This window comes from Anomaloglossus baeobatrachus, chromosome 5 (genome assembly GCF_048569485.1).
Source record: "Anomaloglossus baeobatrachus isolate aAnoBae1 chromosome 5, aAnoBae1.hap1, whole genome shotgun sequence".
In the NCBI taxonomy this organism is placed as follows: domain Eukaryota; kingdom Metazoa; phylum Chordata; class Amphibia; order Anura; family Aromobatidae; genus Anomaloglossus; species Anomaloglossus baeobatrachus.
This window is the reverse complement of record NC_134357.1, coordinates 479,913,435-479,936,495: the sequence shown is the minus strand read 5'-3', so window position 1 is coordinate 479,936,495 and position 23,061 is coordinate 479,913,435.

Sequence of the window (23,061 nt, the reverse complement as noted above, 5' to 3'; positions counted from 1 at the left end):
AGATCAGACACACTCCTACAATAAAGGAAACAATTTTAACAAACAACACCAGCATTCCAGATTGCAACAAAGAACAACAAAAACCCAACGGCAGAACAAACAAAACTCTAACCAGAGCCCTCAACGAGATAATAACTGTGGGCGCACATAACCACGAAAACGAGAGGACTCCCACCGACCAATCCGTCTCACCATGTCATCTCCAAGGCCCCGAGAAGCCTCCGTAGCCGCCCCAATCCTGAATGAATGGGACCCGTAATCCTCTGGGCGCTCACCCGCCCAGTGCAGGCAACTCCTCAGCACTGCCACAAACTGGTAACGAGACAACCAAGCGCCGTCCTCGTGATGTAGCAGCGGGCCCAGAAGACCGCCCCGCAGACCACAAAACTTACTCACCACCTGCACCGGGCACAAGCCATCCCCTTGCACCGCATACAACACTACTAACCTGCCTCGACCCATCTGGTCTGTCTTGGACCGCCGAAGCCGACACTCCACTCTCTGTCCCACTACCGACACATCCTCGAATAGCAAACCACCCCCACTAACCCTTGACGGGCTCACCAATTCTCCTATCCGAAAAGCCCCGAAAAAAGCTAACACAAAAGCAGTTTCAAACAACACCGTCTCATACGCTGAGACACAAATTCCCTGCAAACCATCCACCAAACGCCGTAACAAGTCCAACGAAATGGGCCGCCTAGTGTCCCGCACCTTCACCCCTTTCCGAAAACCTTTCAATGCCTGCCTTACCCGGAAGTCCCGTGAAACGTCCTGCTCACCCCTAACCTTTAACCAAAAGGCCACGGCCGCCACCCTAAGCGCCACAGCCGACGCTGACCTCCCAGCCCAAAAATCCTCACTCACCAATGCCAAGAGCGCCAATAAATAATCCACTCGCCCGTTACCAAAAATCTCACCCAGCACTGCCTGCCATTCAACCCACACTTTAGCATAACGGCACCAAGTCACCTCGGTCACCGAATTCCTAATCAAACCCGCAATTACTGCCTCACCAGGCTCCACAATTCCTCTGGGCACACCGCTCCGATCTCGTCTGCCCCCGGCAGTAACTCCCAAAACCTGTGGAACTGAAAACGAGATAAAGCGTCAGCCACCCCGTTATCAACCCCCCGCACATGTTTTGCAACCACATGAATATTCCACAGCAAACACTTGAGCACCAAATGCCGCAGATATGCCACTACCGGTCCAGATTTCGCTGACAAGCTGTTTATTGCATGTACAACTGCCTGATTATCGCAATGAAAGCACACCTTATGTCCCGAAAATTGCGACCCCCACAACTCCACCGCCACCACGATTGGAAACAACTCGAGCAGGGCCAGATTTTTTACCAGGCCACCCTGTCGCCAATCCTCGGGCCACCTTCCCACACACCAATGACCCTGAAAAATGGCGCCGAAACCCGCCGACCCGGCCGCATCCGTATACAGTTCTAGAGCATCATTGGGCACCACCTTCTTCAACCACAAAGTGCGGCCGTTAAAATGCCGCAAGAAGACGTCCCAAACCAACAAATCTTCCATGATCTCCCGCGTGACCCGCACAAAATGCGCCGAGGACCGTACGCCTGCCGTAGCTGTCGCCAACCTCCTGGCGAAAACACGCCCCATCGGCATAATCCTGTATGCAAAATTCAGCTTTCCAAGCAAAGACTGTACCACCTTAAGCCGCACTTTTTTTGCTGCCAGCATTGCTGCAACCGCACTCCGCAAATCCACAATCTTGTCCTCCGGCAACCTACATTCCATGGCCAGCGAGTCAATTTCAATCCCCAGGAACCGCATAACCGGCGCCAACCCCTCCGTTTTTTCCTGCGCCAAAGGGATCCCGAAACGATCCGCCACTCTCTGCAAGGCGACCAACAAACCAGCGCAAACCATGGAACCCGCCGGACCAACACACAGAAAATCATCCAAATAATGAATAATGGATGACAAGCCGGACACGTCCCGCACCACCCACTCAACAAAGGAGCTAAAAGCCTCAAAATATGAACAAGAAATCGAACAGCCCATGGGCAAACAACGATCAACATAAAACTTCCCGTTCCACCAGCAACCCAGAAGGTGCTGACTCTCCGGATGCACCGGCAAAAAACGAAACGCCGATTCTACATCCGCCTTTGCCATCAATGCACCGCGTCCTGCCGCCCGTACAAAGTCCAGCGCTTTGTCGAACGAGACGTAGTACACCGCCGACAATTCCGGCGCAATGCCGTCATTCACAGACGACCCCTCCGGAAATGAAAGATGATGAATGAGCCGAAATTTATTCGGCTCCTTCTTTGGCACCACCCCCAGCGGGGACACCACCAAATTACTGCACGGAGGGCTCTCAAATGGGCCCCCCATCCTGCCCAGCTCAACCTCTTTACCCAACTTCTCACCCACAACCATAGGGTGGTCCCTTGCTGACCGTAAGTTACGACAAACCGGAGGCAATGCCTCAACCGCCGACGGAATCTGAAAGCCGTACAAAAAAACAAACCGCAAAAGCGACGCCGCTGCCCCGTCCGGATACCTACTTAAAAACGGCGCCATCGCCTCTATTTTCACCGGCGTCCTCCCTTTTACCAGACCCGTCCCCGGCCTTGCCTCTCCCTTTCTTAAAACATTTGGACAAACTATGTCCCCCCCCGCAGCCGGAGCACTCATGCTTGAACCTACACGCTGCACCAAATTTGCACTGGCCTTCGTTAAATTGCCAGCACAATCCCTTTTTCTGGATACCCGAGGGCCCGGCTCCCGTTCCCCCGGCGACCCCACGAAAGGGCTGGCTCGGGGCCGCCATTAAACGCATCCATAAGGAAATGTCCTTATGGTCCCACCGCATACCGGGCCGCAACGCCTTCCGCTGCCTAAACTGCTCATCATACCGCAGCCATGCCAAGCCCCCATACGTGCGATACGCCTCCCCGATTGCATCCATATTTTTTCCCTCACCTCTTTTTTGAGGTGCGCCCCTAGCGGTCCCTCAAAGCACACATACACCTCGCTCTTCGCCCTGTCATCCAGCCGCACCACCTCATCCTCCTTTTCCTTCTCCTTTTCTCCCGTTTTGTCGCCCACGGACTCCACTACTCCGCTAACTGCACCCGCCCCCACCGACGCCTTCTCGCTGTTGGCCGCTGCGGCGCCATCCGCCGCTGACCCCGTCCAGGCCGCCGCCGGCGGCGCTCGCGCTAAACCCTGCAAAAACCCCAGCAACTGACTAACCAGAGCTGACCCCTCTGGCGCTGCCGTGCCCGCAGCCACCTCCCCAACACCAGCACCCCGCGCCGCAAGCAATGCCGAATCCACGGCTAGCTCACCCGACCGCGACGCAGAGATGGAAATCGGTACTGTGACGTCCTCTGCCATCTGCTCCTCTGGTTCGTCCCCCGACCTGAGGGCTCTGTCCTCTTCCTCGCTGTAGTCGTCCTCCACTGTCCCAGCTCCGGAGGACGCAGCCGATGCGTCCCCTCCACCACGGCCGCCCTCCTGGGCCGCCGCATGGGCACTGGCAGAGGGCGTCCTCTGCTTTCTGTGCGGCGACAGCCCACAAGACCGTCCTGTCCTCTGGGCCGCCGCCGACCGCGTCCTCTTCCTGGAGGAGCCGCTCCCCGGGCTTGGGGGGCTCCCCACCGTCGTTTCCTGCCCTCCAGGGCCTCCGACAGAGACCTCCCGCTGGGTCGCTGGGTCCTCCCCCGCCCGAGGGAGACCGCGGCCGCCGGACACAATGCTGCTGACCTGAGGGACCTGGCAGTTGCAGCAGGGCTCCCGCCGTCCCTCCTTCTCTCCGCAGCCTCGCAGGTATCCGGGTGGCGCCTGCCCACACCGGTCCCCCTGCTGGCTGCCTGCGCCCAGCCCCCCCACCGTCCTCGGGGGGTACAGCTGGCCTCTATCATCCGCTGGGACCGCACCTGTGTAGGAGCAGCCGCCGGGACGTGCCCCACCGCCGGGGGCCCGGCATCCAGCGCAGGCCCCAGCCCGGACACGCCCCCTCTCCGTGCCTCTGATCCACGCCGGGCACGGCCCGGATCCCGGGCTGCCGCTGGCCTGCCAAATCCAGCCCGAGGCCTGGGACCGGAAGTAGGCCCCAGGCCGGGCCCGCCTCCATCCAGGCCACCGCTGGCCTCATTCCATCGCCGGGCTCGCTCCCGGCCGGGAGACGCCGCTGGGCTCTGCACTCCAGCCCGAGGCCTGACATCGGAAGAAGGCCCCAGGCTGGCCACGCCCCTTTCTCGGCCGCCGCGGCCTCGCCGGAGATTCCTCCCAGCGGCCGGGGCAGACGCTGGGAGCTGCTGACGCCCGCCCCGCTGCGGAGGGGCTCTCGCTGGGCCTCCTCGCCCCCCCTGTGCCCGGAGAGTACCTGAGCGGGGGCCTCGAACGCCGCCCGCGGCTAGAGGGGGAGCGAGGGGCAGGTGCCGACGGGGAAACCCAGGCAGCCCTGACGTGGGACTGCACTGCCTGGGCCCCGTGCACCGCCATCGCCGCTCTGATCAGCCTATTCAGCTCCTGGAGGTCCGCCATGCTGGTTCCTTGGTCCTGGTCCTGGGTCTCCAATCTGTCACCGTCGGGAGGTAAGACCCTCCCTCATCACTTTTATACTCCCCCCCTCCCCTACAGGGATCCTTTCTCCACCAATCCCCTATATCTTCCCATAATGCCCCTCATTATAACTTTATTAACCCCTCACTCCCTCCCTTCCCTCTGGTCATGTCGCCCCTCCCCCCTATGGGGTCCATGGCTTTCTAATGCAGAAGCAATTGAACACACCTTGGGTGGGATTGTCATGTAGGGAGCATATGTTCTGAGTGTCTTCATTTTCGCAGTTAGTCAATGAGATGTTCCGATTTTGAGATTTTGACTACATTTCTGCAGCTCTCGGTCTGGGTTTGTTCATTCCTTGAGTCACTGATATAAGCAGTGCTTAAAGATCTAGATGATACGTAAATGTGGTTTTGAAGGAATGAGTCAGTGCTGGAAAGAAAGACCATAGCCAGGAGTTTTATTGGTCTACCTAGCACACATATTGCCTCTGTAGAGGTGTGGGCAACAGTGCAACACCAAGTTAAGAGTCTAATGGAAATATCTTATTAATTGGCATAAAATAACAGGAAAGTAAACTCACATCACATAAGAAAATTATATCATAAGGCAAAAGAGTGAGGAAAACTCTTAAATTGTGCCAAGAAGATCTAGATTATGTTTTGCAACTGGGTAGAGATCTACCATTTGGACCGCTTGGTTTTTGGATAGAGCCAGGTTTGTACAGTATGGCTAAAGCATCCACCAAGGATCCCCAACTTTTCTAGATGCCACAATGGGTAATGAAACCAATGGATACAGGGAAACAACTGGGTTCAACTAGATCCTCAACATACTTACTACATGCTAAGGTACCGTTACACATTTTTAGGAGACTCAGGACATATGACCTTGTCGAGTCGAAGCAATATCATTACGAAATGACTTGCCCAATGTGTAATTTTATTACATGATTAATCCTACTGTCTGCAGTAGATCATTAGTAAATACATTATATTAGTAAGGATATAGTAGATAGCAATTGAACAGTCAGTTGTCAAAGTTGAAGAGTTAAAAGCAAAATGAACAGATCAAAGTGACTTTGATAGAGGTGAAATTGTAATTTCTAGATAACTAGGTCACAACATTTATAAAATGGCAGGTCTGTAAAGTTTCTCAGTAAATGACAGCTTTTGTGGGATGTTTCCAGTATACAGCAGGTCTTGTGAGGTGTTCCCAGTATACATCAGGTTTTGCGGGGTGTTCCTGGTATACAGCAGTTTTTGTGGGGTGTTCTCGGTATATGACAGGTCTTGTGAAGTTTCCCAGTATATGACAATTCTTGTGGAGTGTTCACAGTATACAGTAGGTCCTATGAAGTTTCCCAGTACATGGAAGCTCTTTTGGAGTGTTCCTGGTGTATAGCAGGTCTTGTGGGGTGCTCTCCGTAGACGTCAGGTCTTGTGAGGTGTTCCTGGTATACTGCAGGTCTTGTGGGGTGTTCCCAGAATACGACAGGTCTTCTGGGATATTCCCAGTATACGGCAGGTCTTTTGAGGTGTTCCTGATGTACACCAGGTTTTGGGAGTGTTCACAATATACGGCAGGTCCTGTGGGGTGTACCTAGTAAATAACAGGTCTTGTGTGGTGGTCCTAGTATACTGCAGGTCTTGTAGAGTGTTCTCAGTATACGACTGGTCTTTTTGGGTGTTCCTAGTATACGGCAGGTCTTGTAGGGTGTTTCCGATATACTGCAGGTTTTGTGGGGTGTTCCCAGTAGACTTCAGGTCTTGTGGGGTGTTCCTGGTATACGGCAGGTCTTGTGAGGTGTTTCCAGTATATGGTAGGTTTTTTGGGGTGTTCCTTGTATAAAATAGATCTTGAGGGGTGTTCCTGGTATACAGCAGGCCTTGTAAGGTGCTCACAATATTGAAAAGGCCTGGTGAGGTGCTCACAATATTGAACAGGTCTAGTGAGGTGTTCCTGTTATGCGGCAGATTTTGCATGGTGTTTCTGATATATGGCAGGGCTTGTGTGTAGTGATGGGCGAACCCCCCGATGTTCGGGATAGCGAGCCTCGCCCAAACTTTTTGTAAGGTTCGTGTTCAGGGTCGGAGATAACGCAAACTTGCGTCCGAACCCCGCACTTGGACTTTACAGTTATGTGATGGGGCGGGAGGGGGGGGCTGTAAAGTAAAGAATATAGTTAATAATGAACATTATCCACGGATTAAAAAATCTGTATAATAGATATACAGATACAACCAGTGCTAGAGTCCCTAATTATCTGCTGCTAGAATGAGGGCAAAACTCCCCTATTGCCCAAAAATAAAACAATAAGAAAAGGACTAATACAAGTACTAATGATCCATCCGCACAAACAGATTTATACTTTGGGAAAAATTTATTCAAGAAAAAATTGGTTTTCTACCATATAAAATAAAATTAATAGGATTAAAAAATCAGTGATAATGTCAATTACAGATTAATACATGTGTATACAAATTATTTAAAAAACAATTGTGTTACTTATAGCAAGAAAATAGATTTATTGCACACTAAAAGTTGCCCCGGCCGGTGGCTAACTGGTTAAAAAATGTTTGAAAATTATATTTAAAAATATATGAGATCAATTGATAGTCCACCATAAATTAGAAGTAACTTCAATGGATTGTCAATATCCCTCTTGCTCCTTGTATGATGGAGCGCACGTTCTGAGTCAAATTCAATGGATAAGGTGTATATACCGGTAAGTGCTTACCCTGGACAATGCGAAGATTTCCGTGTCCCTGCTGCTGTTTATCCCGTATGCCCCACGCTCTATGGTGTAAAGACCTCCAGGATCTCACCAGAGTGTTCCTGGGGTAAAATGAATTAAAACAAGCAGCTCTCTGGTATTGAAATAGTCGCAGGGAATCTGCTGCTCCACACAGCTTGATCTCCGATTTGAATTTACCGCTCACGCCCTGGATCCTAGCTGCAGACTGAACTGCTTGTCCGCAGGTTAATAATGAAGTTCATCCACTTGGAGCAGGATTTTGATAGATTCCGTTACCACCTAGGGCGTGGATAAATTTTCGCAGAGTAACGGCTAGATTATTTCGCTGGATTTAAATGTCCGTAACTGCATCAAATAGACAATTGTCTTACAGAATAAACCATAGGCAAATCTCCGACGCGCGTTTCGGGGACTTTATCGGTTCCCTTCCTCAAGGATAGCCCAGCTTTAAAGTTTGGCCCCTTATATGGGGTCCTCCCTTATTTAGTAAATTATCCAGAAGCTTGCTACACCTATATATAAAAAACACACATAATCCACTAAAAACTGAGTTTTGAGCACGTCAGTGTATAACCATTGTTAATCAAAGTCACTAACTGCATTCTATATATACATTATATAGCCCCTGGACTACCGGACTAGGTGGCAGACGGCAAACAGGACCGAGATCCGGTCGCGGGCGACCTTAAGTGGACCGGGGCAGGGTTGTAGCCCGCCGGTGCCGACAGCGGGAATCCGGTCCGGAGGCCGTGCACAGTCGGGGTACCTGGAACCTAAGATGAGGAAGGTTGCAAGCCGCTTGTTAATTAACCAGCCGGGGACAAAGTTTCAGGCCTTGTTCAACAGAAGCCCAGAGAGCGAAACGGAAGCCCAACGCGGGGGATAGGGTGTCCGTCAGAACCCACAGAAATCTCAAGGGTCAGATTTCGCGGGCCACAGCTCCCAAACATACACAGTACCGGGAGAGGACTTCCCCGTTCCAAGCGGAGTTGTCCCAGAAAAGACACAGACACTGAGTGCAGGAGGAAGGGACCCCTATTTGCTACACCCGGGTGTGGGACCCAAATACTCCCGCCGGAGGCGACCGGTCACTGACAATTTGGTTTACCACTAGACTGTGTGTGTGATTCCTTGAACTGTGAGTACACCATTTACCCCCGGTCTAACCCGGCACGTCCCCTACTGCAGCCATCGCTCCCATGTACGTGGGCCCCGGGACCAGACATTTGTCAAAGACAAATCAATCCCCTGTAAATACTCCCTTCCTACGGTTGTGAGGATGGACGGCCGTATGAGCCCGGGTCCGGTCACCACTCGAGCCGCAGTAACGAACCAGGATCCGAGCAGCCCCTGCAGCGGCCCCCGTCCGCAACAATAATAATAAACATTGTCATTATACTTAGAGGTCCTGCGACGCATCCTGCAGACTATGGCCACTTCTGCTTCCGGGTCCAATCATCGCTGACCAGTCATGTGTGAATGTTGTATTACCTCGTGGCAGGGCCGTATTTGCCACTAGGCACCTGTGGTCCCGTGCCTAGGGCGGCACGTTGCGGGGGGGCGGCACTTTCTGGCAGCAAAAAAAAAAAAAAAAAAAAATATATATAAATTTTTTTTTTTTTTTTTTTTTTTACATCCCCGCCCCCCGCCCCCCGCCCCCCGCCCCTCCCTCCGTTGCACTTCGCTGTGTTCTCGGGGGGGGAGGGGGGGTTGAGAGGGAGGAAAGGCGCACTTCTGTCTCTTTAAATACACGGAGGGCGCCAGGCATAGTGAGCTGATTAACCCCGGAAGTTCCAGCGCCTGCACTTCCGGGTCAGAGGCGCGCGGGCGCGCCAATCAGCTCACTGACCCGTGCTGCAGCGTCCAATTCTGCAGACAACACACGCCGCGGAGGAGGACGCGACTGGAGCTGGAGCCAGCCAGGAGAAGAGGATAATAGCAGAGCAGGGCAGCAGGCACCGGAGCAGGTATGCGTAAGGCAGAGCCTAGAATGTATGGGCACCTTACAGGTTAGTTGATGATCGTTGCGATGCCTCTTTTTGGCTGGGGGGAGGCTGGGAAAAGAGAGAGGCTGGGAAAAGAGAGAGGCTGGGGGGAGGCTGGGAAAAGAGAGGCTGAGGCTGGGGGGGGAGGCTGGGAAGAGAGAGAGGCTGGGGAGAGGCTGGGAAAAGAGAGGCTGGGGGGAGGCTGGGAAAAGAGAGGCTGGGGGGAGGCTGGGAAAAGAGAGAGGCTGGGGGGAGGCTGGGAAAAGAGAGAGGCTGGGAAAAGAGAGAGGCTGGGGGGAGGCTGGGAAAAGAGAGAGGCTGGGGGGAGGCTGGGAAAAGAGAGAGGCTGGGGGGAGGCTGGGAAAAGAGAGAGGCTGGGGGGAGGCTGGGAAAAGAGAGAGGCTGGGGGGAGGCTGGGAAAAGAGAGAGGCTGGGGGGAGGCTGGGAAAAGAGAGAGGCTGGGGGGAGGCTGGGAAAAGAGAGAGGCTGAGGCTGGGGGGGAGGCTGGGAAGAGAGAGAGGCTGGGGAGAGGCTGGGAAAAGAGAGGCTGGGGGAGGTTGGGAAAAGAGAGGCTGGGGGGAGGCTGGGAAAAGAGAGAGGCTGGGGGGAGGCTGGGAAAAGAGAGAGGCTGGTGGGAGGCTGGGAAAAGAGAGAGGCTGGGGGGAGGCTGGGAAGAGAGAGGCTGAGGCTGGGGGGGAGGCTGGGAAGAGAGAGGCTGGGGGGAGGTTGGGAAAAGAGAGGCTGGGGGGAGGCTGGGAAAAGAGAGAGGCTGGGGGGAGGCTGGGAAAAGAGAGAGGCTGGTGGGAGGCTGGGAAAAGAGAGAGGCTGGGGGGAGGCTGGGAAGAGAGAGGCTGAGGCTGGGGGGGAGGCTGGGAAAAGAGAGGCTGGGGGGAGGCTGGGAAAAGAGAGGCTGGGGGGAGGCTGGGAAAAGAGAGAGGCTGGGGGGAGGCTGGGAAAAGAGAGAGGCTGGGGGGAGGCTGGGAAAAGAGAGAGGCTGGGGGGAGGCTGGGAAAAGAGAGAGGCTGGGGGGAGGCTGGGAAAAGAGAGAGGCTGGGGGGAGGCTGGGAAAAGAGAGAGGCTGGGGGGAGGCTGGGAAAAGAGAGAGGCTGGGGGGAGGCTGGGAAAAGAGAGAGGCTGGGGGAGGCTGGGAAAAGAGAGAGGCTGGGGGGAGGCTGGGAAAAGAGAGAGGCTGGGGGGAGGCTGGGAAAAGAGAGAGGCTGGGGGGAGGCTGGGAAAAGAGAGAGGCTGGGGGGTGGCTGGGAAAAGAGAGAGGCTGGGGGGAGGCTGGGAAAAGAGAGAGGCTGGGGGGAGGCTGGGAAAAGAGAGAGGCTGGGGGGTGGCTGGGAAAAGAGAGAGGCTGGGGGGAGGCTGGGAAAAGAGAGAGGCTGGGGGGAGGCTGGGAAAAGAGAGAGGCTGTGGGGAGGCTGGGAAAAGAGAGAGGCTGAGGCTGGGGGGGAGGCTGGGAAAAGAGAGAGGCTGAGGCTGGGGGGGAGGCTGGGGGGAGAGAGAGGCTGGGGGGGAGGCTGGGGGGAGGCTGGGAAAAGAGAGAGGCTGGGGGGAGGCTGGGAAAAGAGAGAGGCTGGAGGGAGGCTGGGAAGAGAGAGGCTGAGGCTGCGGGGGAGGCTGGGGAGAGAGAGAGGCTGGGGGGGAGGCTGGGGGGAGGCTGGGAAAAGAGAGAGGCTGGGGGGAGGCTGGGAAAAGAGAGAGGCTGGAGGGAGGCTGGGAAGAGAGAGGCTGAGGCTGGGGGGGAGGCTGGGGGGAGAGAGAGGCTGGGGGGAGGCTGGGGGGAGAGAGAGGCTGGGGGGGAGGCTGGGGGGAGAGGGAGGCTGGGGGGAGAGAGAGGCTGGGGGGAGAGGGAGGCTGGGGGGAGAGAGAGGCTGGGGGGGAGGCTGGGGGGAGAGAGAGGCTGGGGGGAGGCTGGGGGGAGGCTGGGAAAAGAGAGAGGCTGGGGGGAGGCTGGGAAAAGAGAGAGGCTGGGGGGAGGCTGGGAAGAGAGAGGCTGAGGCTGGGGGGAGAGAGAGGCTGGGGGGGAGGCTGGGGGGAGAGAGAGGCTGGGGGGGAGGCTGGGGGGAGAGAGAGGCTGGGGGGGAGGCTGGGGGGAGGCTGGGAAAAGAGAGAGGCTTGGGGGAGGCTGGGAAAAGAGAGAGGCTGGGGGGAGGCTGGGAAAAGAGAGGCTGAGGCTGGGGGGGGAGGCTGGGAAGAGAGAGGCTGAGGCTGGGGGGGAGGCTGGGGGGAGAGAGAGGCTGAGGCTGGGGGGGAGGCTGGGGGGAGAGAGAGGCTGGGGGGGAGGCTGGGGGGAGAGAGAGGCTGGGGGGGAGGCTGGGGGGAGAGAGAGGCTGGGGGGAGGCTGGGGGGAGAGAGAGGCTGGGGGGGAGGCTGGGGGGAGGCTGGGAAAAGAGAGAGGCTGGGGGGAGGCTGGGAAGAGAGAGGCTGAGGCTGGGGGGAGAGAGAGGCTGAGGCTGGGGGGGAGGCTGGGGGGAGAGAGAGGCTGGGGGGGAGGCTGGGGGGAGAGAGAGGCTGGGGGGGAGGCTGGGGGGAGAGAGAGGCTGGGGGGGAGGCTGGGGGGAGAGAGAGGCTGGGGGGGAGGCTGGGGGGAGAGAGAGGCTGGGGGGAGAGAGAGGCTGGGGGGAGAGAGAGGCTGGGGGGGAGGCTGGGGGGAGAGAGAGGCTGGGGGGAGAGAGAGGCTGGGGGAGAGAGAGGCTGGGGGGAGAGGGAGGCTGGGGGGAGGCTGGGGGGAGAGAGAGGCTGGGGGGAGAGAGAGGCTGGGGGGAGAGAGAGGCTGGGGGGAGAGAGGCTGGGGGGGAGGCTGGGGGGAGAGAGAGGCTGGGGGGGAGGCTGGGGGGAGAGAGGCTGGGGGGGAGGCTGGGGGGAGAGAGAGGCTGGGGGGGAGGCTGGGGGGAGAGAGAGGCTGGGGGGAGGCTGGGGGGAGAGAGAGGCTGGGGGGGAGGCTGGGGGGAGAGAGAGGCTGAGGCTGGGGGGGAGGCTGGGGGGAGAGAGAGGCTGAGGCTGAAGGCGGGGGAGTGAGGCTGCTGCTGGGGGAATGGGAGAGAGGGGCTAATGCTAGAGACAGAGGACAAGGGTTGAGGGATAGTGCAATGACAAAATCGATGGGGGGAGTGTAAGGACTCAGAATAAGAGGGGGGCAGCATTGGGAGCGCATTATGGAGAAGGGGCAGCATGTGTGGGCTCAGTATGGAGTGGAGCAATGTAGGGGAGTCAATATCAAGAGTGGGGTAGTGTGTGTGTGTGGGGGTCTCAGCATAAGCGTTAGTGTGGTGGTCTTAGTATGATGAGTGGGGCAGCATGGAGGTGTCATTATGGAAAAGAGTAAGGCAGCATTAGGAGCTCATGGAGAGGGGCAGCATGCATGGGACACTGTGAGGAGGGGGCAGCATGCATGGGACACTGTGAGGAGGGGGCAGTATGCATGGGACACTGTGAGGAGGGGGCAGCATGCATGGGACACTGTGAGGAGGGGACAGCATGCATGGGACACTGTGAGGAGGGGGCAGCATGCATGGGACACTGTGAGGAGGGGGCAGCATGCATGGGACACTGTGAGGAGGGGGCAGCATGCATGGGACACTGTGAGGAGGGGGCAGCATGCATGGGACCCTGTGAGGAGGGAGCAGCATGCATGGGACCCTGTGAGGAGGGGGCAGCATGCATGGGACCCTGTGAGGAGGGAGCAGCATGCATGGGACATTGTGAGGAGGGAGCAGCATGCATGGGACACTGTGAGGAGGGATCAGCATGCATGGGACACTGTGAGGATGGAGCAGTATGCATGGGACACTGTGAGGATGGAGCAGCATGCATGGGACACTGAGGATGGAGCAGCATGCATGGGACACTGTGAGGATGGAGCAGCATGCATGGGACACTGTGAGGATGGAGCAGCATGCATGGGACATTGTGAGGAGGGGGCAGCATGCATGGGACACTGTGAGGAGGGGACAGCATGCATGGGACACTGTGAGCAGGGGGCAGCATGCATGGGACACTGTGAGGAGGGGACAGCATGCATGGGACACTGTGAGGAGGGGGCAGCATGCATGGGACCCTGTGAGGAGGGAGCAGCATGCATGGGACCCTGTGAGGAGGGGGCAGCATGCATGGGACATTGTGAGGAGGGGGCAGCATGCATGGGACACTGTGAGGAGGGAGCAGCATGCATGGGACATTGTGAGGAGGGGGCAGCATGCATGGGACATTGTGAGGATGGAGCAGCATGCATGGGACACCGTGAGGAGGGGGCAGCATGCATGGGACCCTGTGAGGAGGGGGCAGCATGCATGGGACCCTGTGAGGAGGGGGCAGCAGGCATGGGACCCTGTGAGGAGGGGGCAGCATGCATGGGACCCTGTGAGGAGGGGGCAGCATGCATGGGACCCTGTGAGGAGGGGGCAGCATGCATGGGACCCTGTGAGGAGGGGGCAGCATGCATGGGACCCTGTGAGGAGGGGGCAGCATGCATGGGACCCTGTGAGGAGGGGGCAGCATGCATGGGACCCTGTGAGGAGGGGGCAGCATGCATGGGACCCTGTGAGGAGGGGGCAGCATGCATGGGACCCTGTGAGGAGGGGGCAGCATGCATGGGACCCTGTGAGGAGGGGGCAGCATGCATGGGACACTGTGAGGAGGGGGCAGTATGCATGGGACCCTGTGAGGAGGGGGCAGCATGCATGGGACCCTGTGAGGAGGGGGCAGCATGCATGGGACCCTGTGAGGAGGGGGCAGCATGCATGGGACCCTTTGAGGAGGGGGCAGCATGCATGGGACCCTGTGAGGAGGGGGCAGCATGCATGGGACCCTGTGAGGAGGGGGCAGCATGCATGGGACCCTGTGAGGAGGGGGCAGCATGCATGGGACCCTGTGAGGAGGGGGCAGCATGCATGGGACCCTGTGAGGAGGGGGCAGCATGCATGGGACCCTGTGAGGAGGGGGCAGCATGCATGGGACCCTGTGAGGAGGGGGCAGCATGCATGGGACCCTGTGAGGAGGGGGCAGCATGCATGGGACACTGTGAGGAGGGGGCAGCATGCATGGGACACAGTGAGGAGGGGGCAGCATGCATGGGACACTGTGAGGAGGGGGCAGTATGCATGGGACATTGTGAGGAGGGGGCAGTATGCATGGGACATTGTGAGGAGGGGGCAGCATGCATGGGACACTGTGAGGAGGGGGCAGCATGCATGGGACATTGTGAGGAGGGGGCAGCATGCATGGGACATTGTGAGGAGGGGGCAGCATGCATGGGACATTGTGAGGAGGGGGCAGCATGCATGGGACACTGTGAGGAGGGGGCAGCATGATGTGAGGACAATGTGCAGATCATATTTCATAATTGAGGAAGGTGTGGTGGGTATAATTTATAAGGGAGGGCAGTGTGTAGTTTATTAGGGGCAGTGTGACAGTCACAGTATATAAGTGGGGACGGTGTGGTGGGAATATTTTATACTCATGCTATGTTTTGATGTGCCAGTGGTGATCCCCATTGGGGGGGGTGGTTAGTGCCCTTTGTTTCTCATTGATACTTTTTCAAGTGTTTTACAGAGTAGATCTGCCTTAAACAGATGTCGTGTGCGAAAACTCAGTGTTACGTTGTCTCTAAGGGGCGCGACCACTTAAAGTGCCTAGGGCAGCACGAAGGCAAAATACAGCCCTGCCTCGTGGGTTACAGACTGGTTACATGGCTATGATGTCATGGAAGGTCCTGTAGTCAGTGGTGGTTACCCGGGGATACAGCAATAATCGGATCCGGAAGCAGAAGCGGCCGGGAGACAAAGTCTGCAGGATGCATCGCAGGACCTGTAAGTATACTCATAATGTTTTTTTAATAATGTGTTTGTTTTTACAGCCCCTGGACCCGAACTGGACACAAACTATAACTCGAGCTTACCGGAAGCTGCACAGACACTATGCGTTCAGTAGAGACCCCGAACTTTACAGTTTGGGTTCGCCCGTCGTGACTTGTGCGGTGTGACAGGTATATAAGGTCTTGTCGTGTCTTCCGGGTATGCAACAGATACAAGTGGTGAAATTGGCAACAATGTCGTCGGTGCCCAAAACTCATAGATGTGCACGTGGAGTCTTTTCTGGCAACAGAAGAGTGCAGCTGTGGTGGGTTTTGCGAGTGAAGCTTTCTAATGCCATACCATTTACAACCATTGAGTCCTAGTAGAAACAGATAATGATTAGAGCAGGTCAGTGATGGGTACTTGATTTTCTTCCATTCACTCCTTTGGTGGGTGCTTCTGCCTGGAGTCTAGCCTTGTCCATACAACTGCACAATGTCCGGTGCTGTAGGTCTTCGATGTACAGATGGATAATACGAACACCTCCCCTGCCTCATAACATTTTCATTAGAGCACCCATCAATGTATTCATGCACACAGCTGACATGATGCTCTGACTTGTAGACTTATCTCTTTCCCTGTAAATGATTTCTCTTCCCTTCATAGTGACTTTGCACATTCTCGCTTGCAGAAATCTGGATGTAATTGCAGTAGATGTCCACTAGGGGCAGCGCTGCCCTGCACTATGTCGCCCGCTGTGCCTGTGTTGGTTCTGTGCATCTCTCCGATGTGCTGGGGCCTTTGTTTGCCAAGCAAAATCCTGATCTAAATTTACCGTCTGTTGCCAGAGTGTTGTAACCAAAGGGATCTCTTGGCTCGCGTTCAGATTTGCAATGCAGTCATCACCTTCAGATCAACCGATGTAAAGTCTATATTTAAGGAGTGAACGCGGGGAGAAAATAAAAATCAGATGAAAGCAAAAACTATTACAGATCTGCGTAAAGGCCCCATCACACACAGAGATAAATCTTTGGCAGATCTGTGGTTGCAGTGAAATCATGGACATATTGTTCCATTTGTACACGGCCACAAACCTGGCACTGATTGTCCACAATTTCACTGCAACCACAGATCTGCCGCAGATTTATCTCTGTGTGTGACAGGGACTTTAGGCATGTGCAGATAATTTTGCAGCTGATTTTTCTGCATCAAAAAAGGTTAAATGCTGCATCAAATAGATGCATTTTTGGCCATCTATCAGTAAAGCAGGATCCTAAAAAGTTAAGTGACCCTCCACTGTCAAACCTAATTTTGACTATACCTTTCCCGTGTACGGTCACCATACCTCTGTCCTGCCCAAAAATGGGATCGGCTGAACCGCAGGTTACCTAACTTCCCATTAGTGTGTGATCGATGTGATGGACCAGCATCGATGACGATGCCACCAAGTCCATCCAGCAGTACAGAAAGATGCTGGAGAAGCGAGGTTCAGATTTTACATTGCAGTCCCAGAGAGAATTTTGGAGATTAGGGGAACAGTTCGGTGAACTAAGAGGGGAAGGCTGTGTCAGCAATGATGGAGGGCACCAGATATGGTGACTATATAGGGGAAATGCGCACTCACATTTAGGGGTACTTTGGACGCTGCAACGTGCGATAGTACCCGCCCCCGTCGCACATATCTTGTGATAGCTGCCGTGGTGAACATTATCGCTACGGTAGCTTCACACGCACTTACCTGCCCTGCAACATCGCTCTGGCCGGCGACCCGACCTCCTTCCCAAGGGGGCGTGTCGTGCAGCATCACAGCGACGTCACACGGCAGCCGTCCAATAGAACCGGAGGGGCGGAGATGAGCGGGACATAAACATCCCGCACACCTCCTTCCTTCTGCATAGCCGGTGGAGGCAGGTAAGGAGATGTTCTTCGCTCCTGCGGCTTCACACACAGTGATGTGTGCTGCCACAGGAACGAGGAACAACATCGTATCTCCTATTGGTGCGACATTATGAAAATGTCCGACACTACACAGATCACCAATTTACGACGCTTTTGCAATCGTTTATCGGTGCATCTAGGCTTTACACGTTGCGACGTCGTTACTGACGACGGATGTGCGTCACTTTCTATTTGACCCCGACGATGTCGCAGTAGCGATGTCGCAACGTGCAAAGTACACCTTAGGTTTGGGGGTGTAGGATCGCTTTAGGTACCAAGGAAACAAAATATAGGAGAACATTTCGTTATGCAGTGATTATAGAGATATTGTCAAAAAGTGAGAGGCTGTTGCTTGGATATGTTATCACTAGTGATGAGCACTACTATGCTCAGGGCACTACCATGCACGGTACTCGTAATGATCAGTTGGACACTCGGATAGATGTGTCGCAGGCGGGGAGGACGCCGTCGCTGCTGCGCTCTCGCTAACGCTCAGGTCCGGCACTGCTGCGGCTGCTGCTGCTGCTCGGTGGCTAGAGCGGTGGGCCGGATCCGGGGACTCGAGCCGCGCTCCTCGCCCGTGAGTGAAAGGGGTGGTTGGTTTGGGGGATTTAGTCCGTGATGCCACCCATGGGTCGTGGTGAAGATGGGCACCACCGCTGCTGGTGACGGGGATCCTGGGAGCGATGGTAGGGAGCAGCTGGGATGTTGTTTTCCCCTCCGTGGGTAGGGGTCGGTGGTCCCGGGGCCCGGTGATGTGACGGGGAGGCAGGGTTGGTGAGGTACAGGGTTGCAGGGGCAGCGCGGCGCGGCGCCGGATGGCACGGGTGTACTCACTCAGCAAGAAAGGTATAAAGTCCTCGGTAAACCAAACTGCTGGATGGACGTGTCCCGCAGCCGGCTGCAGTGTCTCTCCCCGGACAGGTGATGGTAGCTGTCTTTCTGTGCACCTTGATGTTCTTCTGCTGACTACTATGGATTCCCAACGGTAGTCCGCTCCCCTGTGTATGGGTACCGGAGGAGCCCGTTTGCCCGCAGGCGCTGGCCCTTGGGTCTCTAGCCTTAGGCGGTAATGTATACCCTCACTGTGTGGGCGGTTGCCTTCAATCAGGACTTTTGATGTTGTGAAACCCCTGGGGTTCCAGTCACATTCGGATCTGACTATTGTCGGCGGCTCCAAGCCTGTGTGCGCTGGCTTCACTTCACTCCCCGGTTGGTACCGGCGGGCCGTCGCCCGACCCCGGTCCTACAGTTCCGCATTGCTCCACCACTCCTGCAGACGGCCACCACCGTCTGCCAACCTTGCTGTCAGTGCCTGGGCCACAAACCCAGACACCCAAGTGTTTACTCCACTCTCTTCCACCTCCTGGACTCAACTGTCACTTTTCCCGCCTCCAGGCATGTGAACTCATCGGTGGGTGGGGCCAACCGCTTGGCTCCGCCCCACCTGGTGTGGACATCAGACACTGGAGGGAGGCAACAAGGATTTTTGTTTGGCTGGTGTCCCTGTCTAATGGGGGTGGGGGTGTTTGTATGTTATCTGTGACGACCTGGCTAGGCCAGGGCGCCACAGATGCGACTCAAGTACCTGAGTATAATGGAAGGCAATGGAGAACTCAAGCATTTTTCTGAGAAATCTTCCGGTAGACTTCCAAAGGGACTTCCATTATACTCGGGTACTTGAGTCATGTCCGTGTCTAACTGCTCATTGCAAGCATAGTGCACTCGAGCATAGTAGTGCTCCGAGCATGGTAGTGCTCGATCATCACTAGTAACAAGCAGTCAGGCGCTTGGATGGGCGTGACTTGAGTACTCGTGAGCTCTTACGGAAAACTGCTTGAGTTCCCCATTGACTTCGAATATACTTGGTGCTCAAGTCGCGCCCACCCGAGTATCCACATCCTCATTATGAGAATCGAGCATCCGATCATGGTAGTGCTCGTACATTAGTAGTAAAAAGCAGTGGGGTGCTCAGATGGGTGTGACTTAAGTACTCGGGAGCCCTTCCAAAACGCTCAAGTTCTCCATTGACTTCTGTACTGCCCCCATGTCAGCAGCCGCAGCTGCTCGGATCCGGAACTGCGGTGGCTCGAGGGGCGTCCAGACCAAGGGGTCGTGCGGCCATTCGAATAAAAGAGAAGGGGAGTATTTACAGGGGACGTTGTGTTGAATAGTTCGTGACGCCACCCGTGGTGTGTGGAGTAGCACTGCTGCAGCTGGGAGTACCCAGTAGCGATGGAGTGGGCAGCTAGGTGTAAACCCCTCCACGTGTAGGAGGAATGGCCCGGGACTCGGTGATGGTGGCGGGACGTGCCGCTGGGGAGATAGGGGGCACTTGCGTACTCACTCAGTCCATAAAGCTGACACTGACAACTTAGTAAACCAAAGTTGTGGACACCTGTGCCGCTGAGGGGGAGCACGTTTGGGTCCCGTTTCTGCTGGTGTTGCCTGTTGATCTGTGACCTTTTCACTTTGCACCTTGTTTTCATCTAGTTGGCCCCTATAGCTTGAAACTAATCGTGTCCCGCTCCCCAGTATGGCTAACTGAGGGAGCTTGCTCTCAGGATTCACGCTTGGGATTTTCTTGACCGTATTTGTGGAAAGTTCTATCCCCCTCGTTGCGCTAGTACCTCGATTTTGGAGCGGGTGGAGAGCGGATCTTGAAGACTCCGTTCTCGACGGGTGAATTGTCAGGTGTCCTGAAACTACTCCATGACCTAGAGTCCATGTACCCCGTCGTGCCCTGGCCCCTGCCCGGTGATGGTACAAGGCCGCCGGCTGTCCTCCACGACAATACCGTGCCCCTTGTCATGATCCCCTGCGACCGGGGTTCCAGCTCCTACTAGGTCCAGACCAATGTCTGCTACCTAGTACTTCCAAGGAGCCCAGCTCCTGACCTCCTCTCTCCTTCACCTCCAACACTACTCTGCTCTTCTGGGAGCTCCTTCTCCCCAGCTCCTCTCTCACTGGGAGCTACTTCTGTTCTGCTCCTGACACTCCTGACCTCCCCTTACCAACCCCCCCAAGTGGGCGACCCTATTCCACTCAGGCCGTCCACTGGTGTGTCTGGTGGGTGTGGTGCAGAGTGTTCCTAGGATTTTGATTAGCTGGTTTTGGCAACACTATTGGTTAGGGACCCCTAACCAAAGAGGAGGTGGATATTGCACAGGAGGGCAGATTGCACAATACCCTGTGACGACCTGATAGGCCAGGGCATCACACTTCCATTTTATGAAAGGGGAGGGGAGCTGAGTTTTTTTTTGGCCACACATAATAAATAAATGAATAGAGGGTGCAACTATAGTAATGCAAATTATTTATTGAGAAAAATTACAACAAGAAGCACTATCATATTTCATAAGACAATAGTAAAACACACATGAGGTGAATGGAGATAAGAATCAAAGTATTCCCTACTTGGGACCTCAGCAGCATATAACAATATAAGGGTATAAGGCATGTCCCCATGTATTTAATGGTTGGCCAAAAACATACACAGAGATATCCATAAGGAAAGCCCAAAGAAGGTCTATATGGAATATATATTTGGGGCTTCCCTCTCTCCCCACAGGACTCTCAATCCAGCAACTGCACTTGCACTTTATTTATGGGTAAGCGTTGTCCCTTGTGATTTATTGGGCTGGGGGAAATTCTCCCTTCCATTTAGACCTAGGGAATACTTTGATTCTTATCTCCATTCACTTCCTGTGTGTTTTACTATTGTCTTATGAAATATGATAGTGCTTCTTGTTGTAATTTTTCTCAATAAATAATTTGCATTACTATAGTTGCACCCTCTATTCATTTATTTATTATGTGTGGCCAAAAAAACTCAGCTCCCCTCCCCTTTCATACAATTCTATTCTGAGTGGCCCTTTACATATCATTGAATATCCATTTTTGATCCTTTTTTTCTGCCTAACACTTCCATTTTACTTGTATACTCAAGTCGAGCCCGTCTTAGCATCCACATGCTCGTTACGAGTACCGAGCACCAGAGCATGGTTGTGCCCCGAGCATGGTATCTCTCACTCATAACTAGAAATAAGCAGTCGGGAGCTCGAATGGAGGTGACTCGAGTATTCGGGAACTCTTCCAAAATGCTCAAGTTCTCCACTTTCCATTTTACTCGAGTACTCAAGTCAAGCCCGTCTTAGCATCCACGTTCTCGTTACGAGTACCGAGCACTGGAGCATGGTAGTGCTCATCACTAGTCATCACCTAAAGGTTTATTCTAAAAAAGAGGTGATAATATGCAATTCACTTGGGTCCAACCCCATAAGGAGCAGCACTCCATTCATTGACTATGGGGTGGCCAAGCACAGTACTCAGCTTTCTCCAGCAACTCCAAGTCCGACCCCCATTCATGGCATCTGTGGGTGACCCCTTTATCCTCAAGTTGTCACATGCTTTGGATCTAGTCTACAGAGATTTCCACTAGAATATTCCTTTGAAAACCTTCCTTTTGCCTTATAACAATTAAAGGGAACCAATCATCAGGATTTTCGTGTATAAGCTGCAGCCAGTGCAGTACTGGCACTATCATGCACAGTGTGTAAATACCATCAGGGGGCAGCTCGGGTGTTTAGGCAGCGAAATCCAACTTTATAAAGTTTGAAATTTCGTGCACTTTTTGATTGACGTGTGCACCTCTGCAGATAATGTCCGGGCGGGTTATGCAGGAGTTCCCCGCCCCCCCACCAGCCTGTTCCTCCCTCTCTCATGATGTCCGGGCGGGTTATGCACGTGTTCCCCGCCCCCCCCGCGCTGCCTGTTCCTCCCTCCCTCCGGCTGAATGTAAAATGCTAATCTTCAGAAACATGGCGCCGGAGTGGGCCTCAGCGCATAGCGCTTATCTCCGGCGCCATGTTTCTGAAGCCCGCATTACACAGCTTGGTGTCTGCAGACTGCAGAACAGCTGATCGGAGGACGCGATCAGCTGTAGCTATGATGACGTGCCGCCTCAGGACACCGGGCCAGGACAGGAGCCTGCCAGCGACATCGGGGGTCAGGTGAGGTAAGTTCACAATGGACTCACATGACCCCGTGACGGCAGTGCTGCGAGACCCGGTCACGGTAGTGATATCGGGTAGCACTGTCTTCACGGGGTCAGGTGAATGAAATTACTAGCACCTGTGATGTCATTGCCCCAGCAGGCACGCACACATTATACACACACACATACACACACTATATATATATACACACACCCACACTGCTGTGTGTGCGCCCCTGCGTTGACCTGGGCTCACCTTCTGAGTTCCAGGTCACTGCAGGAAAGCACTCACAGCTGTGTGTGTATAATGTGTGTATGCGCGTGTCTATCCATCAGGAGATGCTTAGAGTTGTAGTACCAGCCCAAATGAAAATTCGCAGGTTGCAGGGGATTTAGATTTTAGAGCAATACACCCCTGTAATTTACAGTCATATTGTGCTCATTGCGGCACCACAGAGGAGCCCAATCCCCACCATCAGAGGGGTCGTCACTTCCCTTCCACCACAGACGAGTGAATAGGACACCGAGCCTTTGCGGACACATCTAGGCTTGAAGAATTGCATCATAATCCGACAACTGAAGCACATCTGGGGCTTTATTTCTCTCTGTGTAACTAACGACTTCTTATGTAACTCCATTTAGGAGGATTAATCAGAGGTTCTGGGCAAAAAGATCATCTAAAAATACATCAGATGCGATCATATAGACTTCAGCGCCTCGTAATCCCAATTTATAGAATAAAAAAATCTTACTATATATGTTTAACGGCTATTTCTCCATAATCTGTTTACGGGGGATCGTGTTTCATTAACCCTGTGTTATCTGACAGTTTATGGTCTATTGCATTGATTCATCTTTATTGTGTGTTGACGCAGTAAAGTTAGAATAATCATTCACTTAATCAAGAACTCCAACATGTCCGACACGCCCAAAAGTCGGCACAATAGTATAAGATTGCTCCTAAGGCTCTGACTATGCAACGTGGAATGGAACTTTAAGGGTATGTGTGTAGGAGGTGGATAGATTATCC